The sequence below is a fragment of the Phoca vitulina genome, unplaced genomic scaffold (assembly GCF_004348235.1).
Source record: "Phoca vitulina isolate PV1807 unplaced genomic scaffold, GSC_HSeal_1.0 scaffold14, whole genome shotgun sequence".
Classification (NCBI taxonomy): domain Eukaryota; kingdom Metazoa; phylum Chordata; class Mammalia; order Carnivora; family Phocidae; genus Phoca; species Phoca vitulina.
The window spans coordinates 30,175,281-30,193,959 of NW_022589717.1; the positions used below are offsets into that span (position 1 = coordinate 30,175,281).

The window sequence follows — 18,679 nt, forward strand, 5'->3', positions numbered from 1 at the left end:
TCCAGGGAACCAATTGCTTAATCATGCATTCCTCTGGGTTAGAAAGCCACCTGATATTCTCCTATCAGTACTTCTGGATCTCACCCAATATGCTTTTTTAGGTTAATTTCCCGACTAGCACTTCATCAATATATTGAATATGTTGAATACTGCATCATCTCATTAGGGGTGTGGAAGGCCTCGTCCTCACACTCCTCCTATCTTCCTGATATGGCTCTGACCAGATACTGTATAGAATTATCCTAGGAAAATTCTCAAAGCAATGCTTAATCAAATATGCAAAATTTGGTTAGAGAGTTAATGCCCACTGTCCCTGGATGATCCTCCACTGGCTTCTCAGACCAAATGTTTATTGAGCGTGGACTATTTGCCAGGCCTTCCTTGTTCAATACGATGAACAAAACAGACCACCTCTGCTGTCAAGAAGTTTACACTCTGGTGGAGAGAAAGAGGCAATAAACAATATATTATATAATATCGATTGGTGACAAGAGCTGTGAAGGAAAATAAAGAAGAGCAAGGGAATGAGAGAGGCTGAGCCAGGGCTAGTCCAATAGGATGGCCTGGGAAGCCGGCTGTGATAAGGCCAGGTTGGCTGGGATTGGGGCGGAGCTGGTTGCAAAGCTCGTAGCTGGCTCACCATTGCCCCCTGCAAGCCCGCAGGTATTTGCAGGGTGAGTGGTTCAAAGCTAACATCCGTAATTTTTTTATTTGGGGTTGCGAGAGATTTGCCCAGCCCAAGGAAGTGACAGAGTGAGAAGAACCCTGTGAAACATGATGAAGTCTATCGACATCCTACTGTCATGTCTGGTATCCTGTGATGGACTCTGATCATGTCATTGTCTTCATCGAAAACTTTCTAGGACTCCCTACCTCCTATCCAAGAAAATACAAGCTTCTCAGCCTTGCATTTAAGCTTCTTCACAAAAATATGCCCAATGTAGCTTATCAGCCAGATCTTCTAAATTGGATTAAGGTATTACAATCCCATAAAGTTTTAAAACAATATTAAGTCATGTAATAATAAATTAATTAAAATAAATTTTATGTAAGCTCCATGAAGGTAAGGATTTTTATCTGCTATTACCTACAGCACTTAAAACAATGTTCTTCCTCAATAAATACAAAAAAATGCATGTTTAATGAATAATATTAAAGTGCAGTTTGAGGGAGAGCATATGAATATAAAGGGGTTTACATTAGTCAAGAAAAGAAAAGAAAAATTACCCCAGCCTCGAAAGTATCTGTCCCAGAGCAAAATGTGTTCACAAATGTAGCCAGGCAATCAGACCACAGGCTGGATCAGAAATAGTGCTGGTGGACAGTAGCTGTCCCCTGGACAAACCACAGTAGTTCTTCTATGACCGCATCTGAGGTGGCATCAGGCCAGAAGAGAGATATTCTCTGTGACTTTTTGACCAAAGGAGACCTTGCATGTGTTTTATTTTTGGAAAACAAAAGCAAAACTATGTAACACTTGAAAACCAATCCAAGTTGGAATGATGTCTGTTAAACAGGTTGGACAAATGCCAGTGCCAAACACTGGGAAGAATTTCCAAGAGCCACTGGTCACTGCTTCTCCTGGTCCAATCTATGAGGTACAAGGAGAGACGACTACACACAGGCCTCTGAGCTACTCCCACTGAGAACCTGCCGGGCGGGGAGGGGGCGCTGAGCAACAGTACGACCTTAACAAAGTTAAATCAAATACTAGGAGGTGGGAAAATAAGGGGATGTACGAAGCATTGTGTGGTGGAGCTCTGTCAGGCATTTGCACTAACTTAAGAAGAATGTCTACCGCACACAGGTGTAGGGTTCATGTGTGTGGTAAGGAAAGCCAAATGACCTTTATCTGCCCCTTCCTTTAGGCTTGTCTGTCCTGATCCCAGGCTTTAGCCCAACTTACCCAACTATGCCCCAAGCTAGCACCAATAAGAGGGGTCATAGCCAACATTTGAGAAACCCTTGCAGGGTCTTGGGTCCCCCAGCCCACGCCTCAACCACAATTTGCGATTGTGCCTCAGATCACCACGTCTCTGAGCACTGTGAGGAGTCATATCGGTGCCTCCCAGCCTGGCCCCAGCACCTTGCCCTCCTTGGGTGTGTTGTGGTACCTTCTTTCTCCTTTCAGGAATCCCTACCTATTTCCTGTTCTCCCCAGAGCAGGCTCTGATAAGCACATATGTGGTAAGGTGTGAATGACTGATCCAGACTGAAGTGTTATTTCTACCAAGATGGAAATTTACACCTGAGATCAAACTAGAAACTGAAGATATGAACTTCTAAAGATAGAATTTTAGCAAACAGTCAGCTATTGAGAGAGAATTATGGGATCAAATAACACGAATTAAGTGACTAATTTAAAAGTAGTTGTATAAAGCAATTTAATGATGTCAGGACAATGTTTAATTTCTGTATTAAGTACTTAGAGTTTCTTCTACATGACGATTTCTTTAAAATGCTCCTGAGATTTTTGTTGTATTTTATTTAAAAAACACAGATTCCTGGGGCGCCCGGGTGGCTCAGTCGTTAAGCGTCTGCCTTCGGCTCAGGTCATGATCCCAGGGTCCTGGGATCGAGCCCCGCATCGGGCTCCCTGCTCCGCGGGAAGCCTGCTTCTCCCTCTCCCACTCCCCCTGCTTGTGTTCCCTCTCTCGCTGTGTCTCTCTCTGTCAAATAAATAAATAAAATCTTTAAAAAAAAAAAAAATAAATAAAAAAATAAATAAATAAAAAACACAGATTCCTCAGCCCTTTTCCAGATCTACTGAACAGAGTATCCGGGTGTGGACCCCAGGGAATGTGCATTTTATTAACAAGCTTCCCTAGCTCATTGCTCTGCTCAGGAACATAGGAGAACCAGTGTCGCACACTGTCCTGAGGAGTGATCAGACCTGCTTTACATAAGGTGGTCTGATTTCTGCTCAGCAATCTCAAAGCTCATATAAATCCTTTGTTATGTTTTCTACCAAAGGCCCACTAGAATCATTTCTTGTTGCAAAAAGAATAAGAAAAAAAAGTATGAGTTTCTTCTATTTAAGTTCAAAATTAGACTTCGGTAATTTGATTTATTGATACGTATTGCTTTATGAGTATTGCCTCAATGCTGCCAGAAGAATGAACGGTAGGCTGGTTCAATGCCTTACACACTGAAGAAGTCCTTGCACATAGCTGATGTTCAAGAAGCAACTTGGAGAGATTCAAGCACTTTACAAAAGTACACTAGAACAGACTCAGGAAAGGATTAAGTTGGGAGGAAGAGATGGGGAGCAAAGGGCCAAAGATAACCGAGGAATAGGACAGGTGGTGACCACTAACATAAATGGAGGAAAATGAGAAGGAGAAACTGGTTTAGGGGAAAGAGATGAGTCCAATCTTCCACATTTTAAGTTTGAGCAGTAGTAAGACCTCTATTCAGTGATGGCGTCAGAATGCTGGAAACAGAGCTTTGGGAATGAGACCTGATGTTGAGTCAATGAGAGACAATGAAGAGTTTCCAAGAAGAAAGTATGTTGTGAAAATGAAAGGGCTTGAGGATAGAGGTTGGACCTGAATTTCGGGCTAACAGAACAGAGAATGGAAGAAAGTCTCTATCCCTGCCTCTCGCCCAATCCTACAGACATGCCAGACTTTCAGATCTCTAGAATGAAATCCCGTGCACTTACGTTCACCTATTTATCTGGGCCTCGAATGCTTTCGAGGTAAAGAATAATCACCAATATAAGAAAGAGAACCTTTGCTGTTGGAGAATATGTCCAATGCAAAAATGAGTAGTGGAGTAGTCATTTTACTTATGTCACGTTCTATGGAGCTAGAAGCAGGTAGACTGGCTAGTAAATTGCTTTTGTTCATTAGCATATTCTGTGAAATTAGTCTCCTAATTGTGCTGAACTTCCTGAAGACTTGGGCAAATCTGTTGGATTGAATAGTGAATAGGCTTAATACAGCATATGTCATTATAGATATCCCGGATTACATAGGGCTTACTAGAGCTAGCGGCCAGAATATAAATGCTTTATTTTAAGGTTCTATGTTGGAAGAGCGATCCCCTCTGATATGTAATGCAACAGAGCCACCTGCTGGTGAACCTATTTCCCCATTAGGCAGCAATAGGCACACTTGTATGGATACCTATTCACTCAAACTGCCTCATACATTCTTGTAGGTAAAATAGCCTCCTAACCCATTCCTTTTGTATGTGTGTAATTTGTTGTCTGAATGTTAGATTTTTCTGCTTTTCTGATTATGAAGGGATGGTAAGGTAGGAATCAGTCATCAGCCATTGTCCCCCACCAGCATTCAAAGTGGGCTTTCAGGTCAGAACACTGAACTCAGAATTTGGATGTGCAACGTGCCTGGGAGACCCTTTGGTATCAGCCTGGGCTCAGCAGAGCTGTGGATTCTAGATGTGTGTTTGGCTGTACTTCCTAAGATCCTTGTTTTAGCATGTTACATAAACAAGCCAAACATGGCCCCCATATCCCCATATACTCGCCCCTAGTTTGCTGATTTCTTTAGGACAGGATGTGGGACCCGTGAACTCAAAAGTCTATGGGCACCAAAGCCAAATTTTCATACTTAAAACATATTCAGCTGTGGGCGCCTGGGTGACTCAGTCGGTTAAGCGTCTGCGTCTGACTCGCTCAGGTCATGATCTCAGGGTCCTAAGTGTGAGCGCCGCATTTGACTCCGCGCTGGTGTGGAGGCTGCTTTAGATTCTTTCTCTTCCTCTTGCTCTGCCCCTCCCCCCACCCCCACTTGCATGTGTTCTCTCTCAAACAAAACAAAACAAAACAAAACAACATATTCAGTTATTTTAAATACAGCCCAAATAAGCATATTTTAAAACTTATTTAGAACTAGCCTGTTTTGCATATGCCAAGAAACTGCATCCAGTATCTGCTAGCCCTAGATAAGATAAACTTTGTAGCTATTAAAGACCTCTACTCTGCTGCTGCCCTTTGGAGTTCCCTCATCAGAAACTCCCAGAGGGGCTGCTGAGCAGCTCACCTAGACCTGTAAGTCCCCTCTCCCATCATCCTCTCCCCTGGGAGTTCCCTTACCTTCCTACTGTTCGGGGAGGAAGCCTCTGTGCTGTCATAGCATCCAAATGGTCCTATACTGTGTTGGACTCCCTTCCCCACTTCCCGCACGCAAACCTGTCAATGTGTTGCCCGAATAGAGCTTGCTGTGTGTTACTCCCACCTCATGGTCTTCTCTTCTTCCTCAACCAGCCCCAGATCCCTCCAACTCACTATATTAGGCAAGATAGGTCTTGCCTCCAAGGGGAGAAAGAAATGAACTTCAAAAACCGAGAGAAATCAAGTTGTTCATATGGTGATGGCATTATACATCCTCTGTGCCTCCTCTTTGATGGCTCTTCTTCCCCTGCAGAAGGCAACATTGTTTCCCAGGTAGGGCTTGGAGGTACTGATGCCCGTAGTTGTCCCTTCCCAAAGTGTCCTGGAGGCCTGGCCATAAAAGGGATGAAAGCTCACACTGTGTCGGTCCTTTAAATATGCTATCCCTCCTCAGGGAAGAGTTGTCCCAGCTGTAGGCAAAATGGCTAGTAGTCTCCCTCTGAGTCTGGTCAAGGACCCAAATGCTCTTGATCTCAGTAACAGAGTACAGCAAAGGTGGAGCGACTTGGAGAGATATTGCAGCCGAGTTAGTCCTGAAAAAGGACACAGAGGGACTGAGCCTAAAGCCCAGGGGCTCAGTATTGGAAGCTAATAAAAGTTTCACACACTTTCTTGGTAATTCCTTCTCCCTCTGTATGGTTGAACGTACGAAAAGAGCATCTCCCCTCCTGTGGTTAGTTAAGGATCAGACTGACTCTCGCCTGCGCCACTCACTAGCTCTGCTATCTTGGACAATTATTTAGCCTCTCTGAGCCTAAGTCTCCTTGTCTGTAAGACGGAGACAATAACAGAACCCACCTGGTGGGTTTGTTGTGAGGAAAAAAGGAGATCACAGTTAATTTTTTTCTAACAGAGGCAGTATAACATAACAGCTGAGAGTATGCACACTGGAGCCAGATTACCTGGGTTTAAATTCCAGCTTTACAGCTAACTTCTAGCTGTGTCACCTCTATATCTCAATTTCCTCAACCTTAAAATGGGGATAACTATGTTATCCATCACATAGGATTGTTTTATTTAATGTGTTAATAAATATACAATATTTACAGCATCTTATAAGACCCTATTTTTGTTATAAAATAAATAAAGCTCTTAGAACAGCTTCTGGTAAATAGTAAGAACTCCATAAATATTAACTATTTTACTATTAGTCACGTAACTTCTCAGATCCATAAACTTTATATTAATTATTCAATAACAAAGAAAGTCCTGGTTTCTGTTTTCTTCCTTTTATTATAAAATTTTACTCCTAACTTAAACTCTTGCTTTGTTAAATTCAATCTAGGAGGTGAGCCAGCACCATGGGACTTGAAAGAATGATAGAGCGGGCGCCTGGGTGGCTCAGTCGTTAAGCGTCTGCCTTCAGCTCAGCTCCCTGCTCATGGGGAGCCCGCTTCTCCCTCTCCCACTCCCCCTGCTTGTGTTCCCTCTCTCGCTGTGTCTCTCTCTCTCAAATAAATAAATAAAATCTTAAAAAAAAAAAAAAGAAACAAAAAAGAATGATAAGTGCATTAATGGAAACAAAATGGCTCAAATATTAAGTATAAAAAGGAGACTAGCTCCTCTTTCTGTCCACCAAAATTTAACTAGCCTGTAAACACCCTGTGCTACTTCTTTTGCATCCCTCTCATACTTACGGAAGAATGTGTGCACTGATCCTGTGTTCCCAGCAGGCCTTGCTCAGATGGTACTTGCAAGTATAGGAAAACCAGGTTCTTCACGGACCTGGCTGGAGAAACAAAGCTGGCCTGGATCAGTTCTCTAGCTCCTTGGAAGAGAAGTTGGGGGCTGCCATATTTTTGTCTCGTTGGATTTTGCCTTCTCAAACTCAGAATTTGGAAGGGGGTGGGGAGTGCGGGAACGATCTTTAACTCCTTGGCACAAACTCCAAAATCAGAGGAAAGGAGCCGAGCCAGCAACCCTAAACCGTGTTTCGTGGTCAGGCTTGTTGAAATCGCTGGAGCCCGGCGTGGCTGGCTGTGGGGCACTCAGACCCCGGGCTCGGCGCGCAGGTGCGGCCTGGCCAGCAGGGGGCGCGCGCGGCGCCGTTACCCAGCCAAGCCGCCCCGCGAGCGCGCGCGGGTTCTCGGACTCCCGGCTTCCTGGAGCAGCCTGCAGCAGTCCCGGGCGCGGCACCTGCGGCTGGCGACTCTCCCGCTAGGGCGCAGGGCCCTGGCTACGGGGCACCCCAGCCGAAGCCGGCGCGGGTGACGGGCCGGGATGGGAGGGCTGCGCCTCCGCCTTTGGGGGAGACTCCGCGTCATCAGGTAACCGAGCGGCAGCCTGTGCCCCGGGCTCACTCCCACTGATCCCCGGCACCCTGTCCACCCCGCGCTCCTTTCTGCCCTGCGTTCTCGGGGGGAAAAAAGGCGGGAAGGGAGGCGCGAGGCGTTGACTGCAGCCCTGGAGGGAGACCTCAGGTGTAGGGGCCACAATCGAGGGATGGCACTTGGACTCTGTAAAGTTTAGAGCTGCCTAACCGTGCTTTTCTCCACCACCCGTCCTGGCTTGGCACCGACCGTTCCCCTCTCCAGAGAGTGGGCAGGGCGCCGGCCTTTGCTCAACCCCTCCCTCGAAAAGTGCCTGCCTGCCTCCGTTTCCCTGCCTGTCCTGCCTGCCTGTGCTAGTCGGCCCCTCCTTCCCGGCCCCGCCCAGGCCGGCCCGGCCCGAGTAGGCTTGTGTCTTCTTTTCGTCCATCCCCCGCTTTTCCTCCCGTTGAAAATCTTCTACAAAATCGTTCGGCAGACGTTGCCAACACGGTGGACTCGGTTTGTTGGCGGCTGTGGATTTGAGGTTAGAAGTGGGGACTGTTAAAACTGTGGCTTTTGTACCTCAATGGTTTAGGGCTTCATTGTGCCTTTGCCCCCTGTCCCCCAAAGATTTGTTTCATTTATTAAAAGTAAAATTATGTTCTCCCTCTCCCCCTTTTTGGACCCCTTTATAAGGAGGAAATCAAGTGAAGAAAAGGGTGGGGAATCAGATCCCCATTATTCAAACCCGGTCTATACATACACATTAACGTAGGGTAATCAGGCCTGGGGTTATTTATCTATTTATTTACATGGAAATCATCTAGTGAAATACAATGAACAGAGAATTCATTTTGGGGAGATGTAAACCTTTTTTTTGCACCGAAAGGTGTTTTGACACTTGGGCATGCCCTGGTTGCAGAGTCTGTATCATTTGATTTGAGGGCCATTGTCTCTGGCATGAAATACCAAACCATTGTCTGTCATTATGCCCCCCAATTCTACTATTGATGTTTATTTCCTTTTGTTTACAGTCTTAATGTTCTTTAAGTGTCCCCCCTCATGAATCGCAGTTACCAAGGGAAGGATGAGATCATAATATGTTATTGAAGAAGAGCCTGCTCTGGGATTCAAGAAACATGGCTAACTTCTGAAGGCCTGTGTTCATTATTTGGTTCTGGGCCCAGTTCTGGTGCTAATTGACCATGTGACCTTGATTGTTCAATCTCTTGGAACCTTGTTTATCTCACTTTGGGAAAGCTGGCACTAATAACCTCCATCCACTAGCCAGTGAGTGCTAAAAGCAGTGGTCAGTCTAGGCCCTCATCTTCCTGGACCTATCAGAGTTATTGGAGCAAACTGATCACTTTCTCCTTAAATACTTTTTTCTTGAAGTCTCTTGAAGTTTTCCTCCTTCCTCCCTGCCCACTCCTTCTCAGTTTCCTTGACTGTCCCTCTTCATCTCTAAAAGCTAAGGTTTGCAGGGCTGCAGGCCTCCTCTTGGACTCACTCTTTAGACACTCTCATCTATGATATGTAACATCAGTACCTTGATATAGACTCCACGCTTACACCTCCAACATGGACTTGTCCTCCTCTGAAATCCATATTCCCATAGCCGGTTGCCTTCTTGACATCTTCTCAGAGATAGCATGTTTAAAGCTGAACTCTTGATCTTGATCTTGATCAACTCTTGATCTTCACCCCCAAATCTCAGCCAATGACAACCCCATCTTTCTACGCTCTCTACGCTCAGGCCAAAACCCTTGCAGTCAAACCTGTCTTCCACCTTCACTCTAGTCTAAACTACCGTCCCTCTAATTGGACTCTAGTATATAACCTCCTACCTCATCTCCCTGGTTTTTCCCTTGTCCTTCTTCACAGTAATCCTGCAAGTCAGTCATGTTCTGTGTTGGAAGAGAACTGTCCAATGGCTCATTGCATTCAGCGTAAAATCCAAAGTCCTTACAGTGACCTAAAAGTGTGACTTAGTCTCAGATTCTTTTCTGGCTTCATCTCTTCCTTGCCCCCCACCACTTCCCCACTGGCACTGCTGACACACTGATCTCTCAGCTCTTACTCCAATATGCCAAGCACATCCCTTCCAGCACATACTCCAATATGGGGGACTTTACACTTACTAGTCTCTCCATCAAAAACGTTCCTTCCCCCAGACAACCCATGGGCTGGCTCCTTCACTTCCTTCAGGCCTCTGCTCACTCAAATATCATCTTATCAAAGACACCTACCCCTGACCACTCGATAGCCAATAGCTGCATTCAACCCTATCCTTCCTGGTACTTCCTCACCCCTTACCTTGCATTATCTTTCTCCACAGCTCTTGCCAGTTGACAGATATTTGTGGGGCTTTTTTTTTTTCTTTTCTTCTTCCATCCCCTCTCCAGAATGGAAACTCCAAAGAGGACAGAGATTTTGATAGTTTTTTTTTTTTTAAAGATTTTATTTATTTATTTGACAGAGAGAGACACAGCGAGAGAGGGAACACAAGCAGGGGGAGTGGGAGAAGGAGAAGCAGGCTTCCCGCCGAGCAGGGAGCCTGATGCGGGGCTCGATCCCAGGACCCTGGGATCATGACCTGAGCCGAAGACAGACGCTTAACGACTGAGCCACCCAGGCGCCCCAAGATTTTGATAGTTTTGACTGCTGCTGTGTCTCCAGTGCCTAGGATGGTGGTCGGCACGTGTCTTAGTCCCTTTGGGCTGCTATAACAAAACACCACAGACTGGGTGGAGAAAGTTATTTCTCACAGTTCTGGAGGCTGGAAAATCTGAGAGGCTGGAAATCTGAGACCAGGGTGCCATTATACTTGAGTGAAGGCCATCTTCCGGGTCATAGACTTCTTGTTGTGTCTTCTCCTTTTGCCGGGGACTGGGGAACTCTGTGGGGTCTCTTTGATAAGGGCACTAATCTCATGCATGACCTAAACACTTCCCAGAGGCCCCACCTAACACCATCACATTGAGCATTAGGATTGAACATACAAATTTTGTTGGAGGAACAAACATCACAAGGAAGGTTATTGATATATGTTTATTGAATGAATGAGTCCAGAGGGTGATATTTATATTTGGATCATAGTATAAAAGTGAAGATGATGTTGTGAGGCCATTTTGTATGCTGGAAAGAACTTTGGCTTTGTAGTTAGAGAAACTTGGCTGCCAATCCTGGTTACGTTCTCACAAGTAGTATGAACTTAGAAGGTCCTCTTTCCACATTTGTGGGATGGACAAAATATAATACCTCAAAGGTTTATTGTGAGTATAAGGCAAAACATAAACATACATAAAGCATTTGGCTATGAGGAAGCTAAAAAACAAGCAGTTTTGATAACTTTTGTGTGAATGTGTTTTGTAAGCTATATAGCCACCCATATACATAAGGCATGAATATTACTGAAGATATTGTGTACAGTGTACCAAAATAAACTTTTCAGAGTCAGTGATTTCAGGGTTCATAACAATGCACTCAGAAAATGAGAAATTAGTGCCATTGATACCTCATATCTATAGATTCTAATGGAAGTGATTATCTGACAGCCTATTGTTCCTGAATAATTTCCCCGTGTCCTTTGGCCCTGCTATGCTTAAGAAGGCAATATATATTCTTACTATCTCAGTCTCTCACAAAGCCTTGTGCACAAATTCAACCGATTAACTCACTCACTGGTAATCCAAGTAATTATCTGGTGAGAAGCTATCACACTGTCATTTCTTCAGCATGGTCTTGCCCTCTGAGTACTATTTACTTTAGTTCAGCACACAGTGACAGAGCATAGAGATTCAAAGGGGAAGATGACATGCCCTTATCCTCAGGAAACTCAGTCTCCTGTGTTATAGTGTAGGCCAGTTTTAGGAGGTGTATACAATGCAAACTGAGGACAAGAAGTCAGCCCCTACTGCAGTTAGGAGACACTAGGAAGTCAGATGGCATACTGATTATTTTTTTCATCTTGAGTTAGTTTTTCTTGAAACTCCAAAGGTGTAGGCCATATTCTTGAAACTGAGTTAGTTTTGAGGCCTCTAGGGCACAGAAGGTTGTGAGGTGAGGGGACCCTGAGTCCCAGGCCCAGTTCTATATTCTTGTTGCTCAGATTTATAGACTTTTAACCTCCCTGGGAGTTCCGAAGCAGTCCTGCTTTGGTATGTACCCTTTCCCTGGTTTGCAACCCCCTCCTCAGTAATCATGCAGGCTCAGAAGGACTTCAAGAACCCAGGTAGTCTTTTGAGCTTTTCCTAGGTCCACACCCACACCAACATGGCAGCCCCGCCTCCTGGCAGCCCCGCCTCCTGGCAGCCCCGCCTCCTGGCAGCCCCGCCTCCCTAGAAGCCCCGCCCCTCCATGGTTGGGTTCCTGAGTGGATGAGCTCAGTGCACCACGCGGGGTGAGAAGATGATCCCAACATGTGAGGTCTCAACAAGGTTAGAGTTTTCCTAAACCTGGAGAAGACAACAATGTGCTTGACCATGGAACATTATATTTGAAGAAACGGCTTCTTCATTGAAGTTGGCCGTGGCCAGTAAATGTCTTTGTTTTCCAGTGAAGTATAATGGCCTTGTAAGCACCCACAGGACCAGGTTTTATTCATCTTTGTCCGGCACAGTGCCTCTCACACACAATATTTCTGTTATTTATCAATTGCACATAGGTTTACTCTTTGGGAATATGTATTAGTCTCATATGTAGTCATCAGGAATTCTGTAATATCAACATAATTTGCACTATTTTAGTTAAACATTTACTCGTCAATATTTCTTGAGCACAGTGCTGGGCCTTGGGAATACAAAACAGAATACTACCTATATCCTGAACCCAGAATAATTTTTGTTGATCTTTATTTATCTCCAGATTTATACCAAATTCAACATGTTGTTTACCTTTGTTTAAAACCCAAGACTCCCAGGACGCCTGGGTCCTTGCTCAGTGGGGAGTCTGCTTCTCCCTCTGCCTGCCACTCTCCCTGCTTGTGCTCTCTCCCCCTCTCTCTCTCTGACAAATAAATAAATAAAATCTTAAAAAAATAAAAATAAAACCCAAGACTCTCAACAAGAAATGAGAACTTTTTTTGTAAATATAAACTATAGAGAAATAATTTAAGATGATTATTTCTATCTTCTCATCTCTATTTACTTTTTTAAAAAAGTTCTGATGAACACAGTGTACAATTAAGTTCATTCATTTAATTCTTCAGTAGCCCTCAGGCTCACAGTTTGAGGGGACAAAATTGGTTCAAACTCTGTTCCCACAGAGGGTGACTTGAGTGAGGACACCTTGCAGCCTTTGGGAGAGGGTCATCCTTGCACCTTCTCTTTGGGCTTCGGGCTCCTTGCAGTTCTCATCACTGAAGGGAAGGCAGACTGACAGCCAGTTCTGCTCCTTCTGGAGATTTTCTACTGTGTCTTACACTTGTTCAGATGACTATTCTCAAGAAAGCAGATTTCATGAGCCTCTCCGTCTACTCTTGGGCTATTGAAACACTGGCAGATATGATTGAAGAATCTGAACAATGAAACATTTAAAAATACATGACACTAATTTGCAATGCAGTTTACATCTCTGTCTTGGATTTTACATTGTCCCTGAAGCCTACAGTGGTCATTTGAATTATCCATCAGCAACAAAGCAGGCTTTGTCTGATTTTTGTGGCATCCATTTGTTCTTGTCTTCCTTTTCTCCCTTACCACAATATTCCCACGATCACAAACACAACCACTGGTGCCCTGTTTGAATTTCACACTTCTACTAAACATCTTGACATGAAATCACAAAGTGAGATTTTTCTTCCTTCTCTGAAATCAGTGATGAAAAGATTCTGTTCTGTGTGTGGTCTATAGAATGGCTCAATTGGAGACTGACACCTAATGTTTCAGCCAATGGTACTGCTCCTCATCTCAAAGCAGTTGCTGGTGACTTTTCTGAGCTCAAGTGTCCTGGAGAAATCACACAGAATTAATTATTGGACCATTTCTCTTTCATCAATTTCTTCATTTATTTTAATGGGTTTTCCATACATATATTACATCATGTCTGAGTTTACTCTTTTATGGTTATAAAATCCATCCATCTCTCTTGCATTATAGGGGAAAAAAGTATAAATGAGTAACTCAGTAATTAAGAAATACTTCTTAATTAACTCTATTTATTTTATGTATTGACATAAGGCTTTGCTGTGCCAATGTCTCTGACCTAGTGGAAAAAGTTTCCACCTGTGAAAAGCCTTTACATAGAGTCTTTACAGTAGGTTGTAGGAGTTTCAACATGACAGAATAAAGGATTCTATGGCAGCTAATAAGAAATTAGAGGCTTACATAATCCGTGGGTATGAAAACTGAGAGATGTGATGTGAAGAAACTTTTAGAAGAAGAGTTGTTTTGAAAAGTGTTTCTTGTTCATTCAAACATTAATTCAACCAAATTTTGCTAAGTGCCCATTAGGTACAGTGCTGGAGACTAGGGACACCACATTAAGATAAAGCCCGTACCTTTAAACATACCACTGCTTAGGAGGAAAAAATATTTTATGGTAGTATTTTTCTTTAGAGTTTTATGTCTCTTGTTTTGTACCTTGGGCATTGCCTTTGAATGAGGTTTTTAATAAGGGAGTAACTTGAAGTCAATAAATTATTTTAGAATGAAGGAAGGAGGAAACCCAGAGGCTTAGTAAGAGCAGACTTTCTCTTTGGCTTCTCATATTTACATCATACCAAAAGCTGTGAAGGGCAGAGTCGGTTTTTGCTTAGAATAGAAAAGAGGATTTTACACCTGATGAATTGGCAATATATAATTTCTTTTAGAAAGAATCCTTTCCATTTGAAGGAAATAATGTCTGGAGAGCACTGGGAAATGGGAAAATCTACTACTGCTATAGATATTTTTTCATTTTCTTGTCTTTTCTCTAACTCTATAATAATTTACTTTTCCTTCAGTTAGCAAGACTAAGTACGTGGATTATCACCCCAATATGGCAGTGTTTGAATGTAAAGTACAATGGCAAAGAAAGCTCAGTAAGGTAGAAAGGGTTTCCAGGGGCATATCCCCAAAATGCATAAGCATGTATCTACAGATTCAGTATTTGGGTAATGTAAAGGAAATAAAATTTTACTTATGCATTTTTCAATTTTGATTAAATTATTATTAAATTTTTACAAAAGTAAATTATACTTTGTGCTTTACTTCTAGTTCCTCAGCTACTATATGGAGAGAAGCTAGATTGTTTGGTTTTTGCTTATCTCTCAGAGATAATTATGTGCCTGCTAACTGCTGCAAAAGTAAAACCGTCTATAGTCATTTTAATAACCATGTAACCATACTTTAAAGGATAATTACACAAGACAATGTTTACGTAAGTGACTTATTATAAAGCTTTACAGTGTTAGGCCTTCTCATTATTAGAAGAAAATGTAAGTCACTTGGTTAGTTACTAACTCTTAAGGCAGAAATATCTTAAGGAAATACAGCTAACTCTGTAAGAGCTTTGTTCACATAGATGGGTAATGTGGCCTCATTTACAATATACACAAAAATCTAAAGGCCTAAATGCCCAACAATAATGAAATGGTTCCATAAGTGATGAGACATCCAGCAACTAAATCTTATGTAGCACTAAAATTATACATATGAAAAGCTTTATTAACAGTAAGCTGTCGGGCACCTGGGTGGCTCAGTTGGTTAAGCGACTGCCTTCGGCTCAGGTCATGATCCTGGAGTCCCTGGATCGAGTCCCGCATCGGGCTCCCTGCTCAGCAGGGAGTCTGCTTTGCCCTCTGACCCTATCCCCTCTCATGTGTTCTCTCTCATTCTCTCTCTCTCAAATAAATAAATAAAATCTTAAAAAAAAAAAAAAAACTTATAAAAAAAAAATAGTAAGCTGTCATAGATAGTACATGATAAATATCTTAGTCCTAACTTTGAAATATTTGTTAGTTCCAGTGGATTCGATTTTTAAATTTTAATATTTAAGGCCTAGAAATTGGCCTGAAGCATGGACTATATCCCAACAGAAATTCCATTTAGACAAGAAAATCATTCAAATTATTTAGCTTGTTAGAGAATATGTAAAAGTCTTAATATAGCTATGTCATCAACTTTGTGATATTTAGCTTATGTAAATAGCTGTTTTTACTTGGTAGAATTAATTTAAAAAATAAACCTATAGGAACACAAGTAATTATCTAATTTGTGCTTTAAACTACAGTTTGACTGCAAATGAGGTACTTTGGAATAACTTCATCACCTATGATAACTTACTCCAATCTACCCTTTTGGTTTCTTGCATCTGTTTTTATAATCTCTCAAGCGAAGGAGACACCATTGGCTTCCCCTGAGAATTAGTGTAGGATTTTAGTGATGAATGCTCAGGGCATGGATCGTGTTGAGAATTTTAGGTTTTAATAAAACTTTGGATTTAAAACTGCTAGGAGATAACAAAGAGAAGTGATAAGTTTTGTTTGATCCTTATTTTATAACTTTGGGGATAATGAAAGTTCAGTTTCTATGGAACATAATGTTAGACCTTTACATCGATTGATTATATTTTCAAAATCACATGGCATTGGTTCTTTCCAAACAACATAAATATTGTTATTAATGTAACCTTGCTAGTAACTAAAGGATTGATTTGTCTGCACTGTTACCTTTGAGTTAACTAAATACATTTTAGAGTGGTTAACACATTTATTGTTATATTTTGAGGATCTTGGGTTATGTTCCTGATTTTATGCAGATGCCATGGCTCTGTATATAAAAGACATTCACTAAAAAGGTAATTTGAAAAATATCATTAAATCATCTCAATTTCCTATATTCAGCAGCATGTCATATTTTAAGAATGAGAGGATATAGATAAATATATATTTATATCTACAGCTATAACTATATATAACTATTTGATATAGTCACTAAAATAATTAAATAACTCAACATTTGAGAGGGCTTTATTAGTAACTTTGATGTAGTTCTGAGGAGAGAAGGCAGTTGTCATTAGATGAAAGAATATTTTAAAATATAGCCACTGTTAACCCACTGGCATATTTGGGTAGATTTCCAGTGAGAGTTAAGATTGTACTGGTTTTTGCTCTCCTCACCCTGGGTCTTCTGTGGTACAGGGCAAATCTTATTAGAATATCTTCCTTGAGTCAGGATGAAATTTATAGCTGTGGAACCATATAAGCTGCTGACCATAATTGAACCAAACCCAAGACTCTGGCCTCATTTTCATAGTGCTATGATTTATTGGGCTAACCAGGAAAGCCTTTTGCAGTTAGATACTGAGGTAACTTGAAGTGACATTACTGAATATCTCTCTTTTAATTATTAAAAATATATCTCTGATTAAAAAGACTAAGTCCCTTAGAAGTGTTGTTGTTTGAGATCTTTAAGCTGAAGAGCTTTGAATGATTAATAGTCTGCATGTAGTTATTATGTACACTTTAGTTTTATTGTTGATGCATTTCAGAATACATTAAGAGTTAGGAGATCTGTATTTTTCTTTTTAAGTAGGCTCCAAGCCCAGTGTGGAGCCCAACACGGGCTTGAACTCATGACCCTGAGATCAAGACCTGAGCTGAGATCAAGAGTCAGATACTTAACCCACTGAACCACCCAGGCGCCCCAGGAGGTCTGTATTTTAAAATATTATTATCCACTAGGAGGAGCTGTATCCCCTTTGAAAAAATTAGTTACCCAGAGAAAATAAAGCAAAAAAGAAAGCAAGGTGTCAGACTTATCAAAACTTCTTATGAACCCCAGGTATTAGTGGTAAATATGTTATTTGTACGTTATCTTTCACTTTGGAATCATGAAATGTCAATTACACACACAAAAGTTTGTACTGCTCTTGCTGAGTGGCAGACATAGAGCCAGATATCACAGGACAAACAAGGTCCAAGACACTAATGCTTCTTAGATGAGAGGGTGCAAAGAGAGAGGTTTGGGGGAGGGAGTTTCCTTCAATAGAAGTAACAGTTGAGGGGCGCCTGGGTGGCTCAGCCATTTAAGCCTCTGCCTTTGGCTCAGGTCATGATCTCAAGGTCTTGGAATCAAGCCCCATGTCATGGGCTCCCTGCTCAGTGGGGAGTCTGATTCTCCCTCTCCCTCGGCCGCTCCCTCCTGCTCTCTCTCTTGCTGTCTCTCAAATAAATAAATAAAATCTTTAAAAAAAAATTAAAAAAAATAGAAGTAACAGTTGAAGCTATGACTGGGAAGGATTTCTGTACAAGGGGTGGGAATGGATATGAGGGAGAATCGGGTTAAGTTAGGAAAAAGGAAAGAGAAGGGGTGGTGGAGGCAAAGGAGGAGGGGTGAGGGGAAGGGAAGGGGAAAGGGGGAGAACCTGGGTAGTGCAGTGTCACCAGAGCCCAGGGAGGGAGGACTTTTAAGAAAGTGTTGGTGGAGTTGGGGAGGAGGACGGGGCTGAGTTCAGATGTACTGGAATAGGTAGAGGAGAGTGAAAACAGAAAAAAATGTTGTGCTTGGTTAGAAAGAGGACTAGTGGGTATACATTCTAATTATGTACACTTAATAATCATTCTTTGGCCAGTTAATCGGAGTGGTTTAGCAGAGCTTTGCAGGTGCTGTCTGATGACCTGTGTCATTAACCACACACACAAATCCATGTAGAGTGTGATATTGCAGATGACGGCCGGCAGGCAAGGAGTGGAAAGAGCAGGGTCTTCATCCTGCCTCCGTCATTAATAAGCTGCATGACCCTGGACAAGTCACTGAGCCTCTCTGTACTCTTACTTCTTCTTCTGTAAATGAAGTGGTTGGATTAGGTCAAGATTTTCTAATCTGGTGACCAAAGATGCATTTTAGGGAATCTGAGATGCCCCTAAAATTATGAGCAAAAATCCTTTTTCCCCCTAAGAGAGGATCCATAGTTTTCTCAGATTCCCCAAAGAATATCTTAAAAAGGTAAGACTCGGGGCGCCTGGGTGGCTCAGTTGGCTGAGCGTCTGCCTCGGGCTCGGGTCGTGATCCCGGGGCCTCTGGATCAAGACCCGCGTCGGGCTCCCTGCTCAGCGGGGAACCTGCTTCTCCCTCTGCCGTTCCCCTACTTGTGCTCACTCTGTCTCTCCCTCTCTGTCAAAATAAATAATTAAAATCTTAAAAAAAAAAAAAAAAAAAGATGAGACTCACTGGATTAGGTGATCACTAGAGTCCTATCTACTCTAGAATTCTAGAATTTGGAATCTCTAGCTTTCTCCACTCTGTAGTATTCCACATGGACTGTCTCAGCAAGACACCATCAGAGATGGAATTAATTAGAGTTTCTG

General features: G+C 42.4%; 1 long non-coding RNA gene across 1 annotated transcript in view; it reads left to right on the top strand.

The window, feature by feature from the left end:
- Positions 1 to 7,234: 7,234 nt before the first annotated feature.
- LOC116637568 overlaps positions 7,235 to 18,679 on the top strand; it is a 64,267-nt gene continuing 52,822 nt past the window's right edge. The window contains exon 1 of the long non-coding RNA XR_004300498.1: positions 7,235 to 7,407. This is a non-coding gene — a long non-coding RNA (uncharacterized LOC116637568). The remainder of the gene's footprint in view (positions 7,408 to 18,679) is intronic.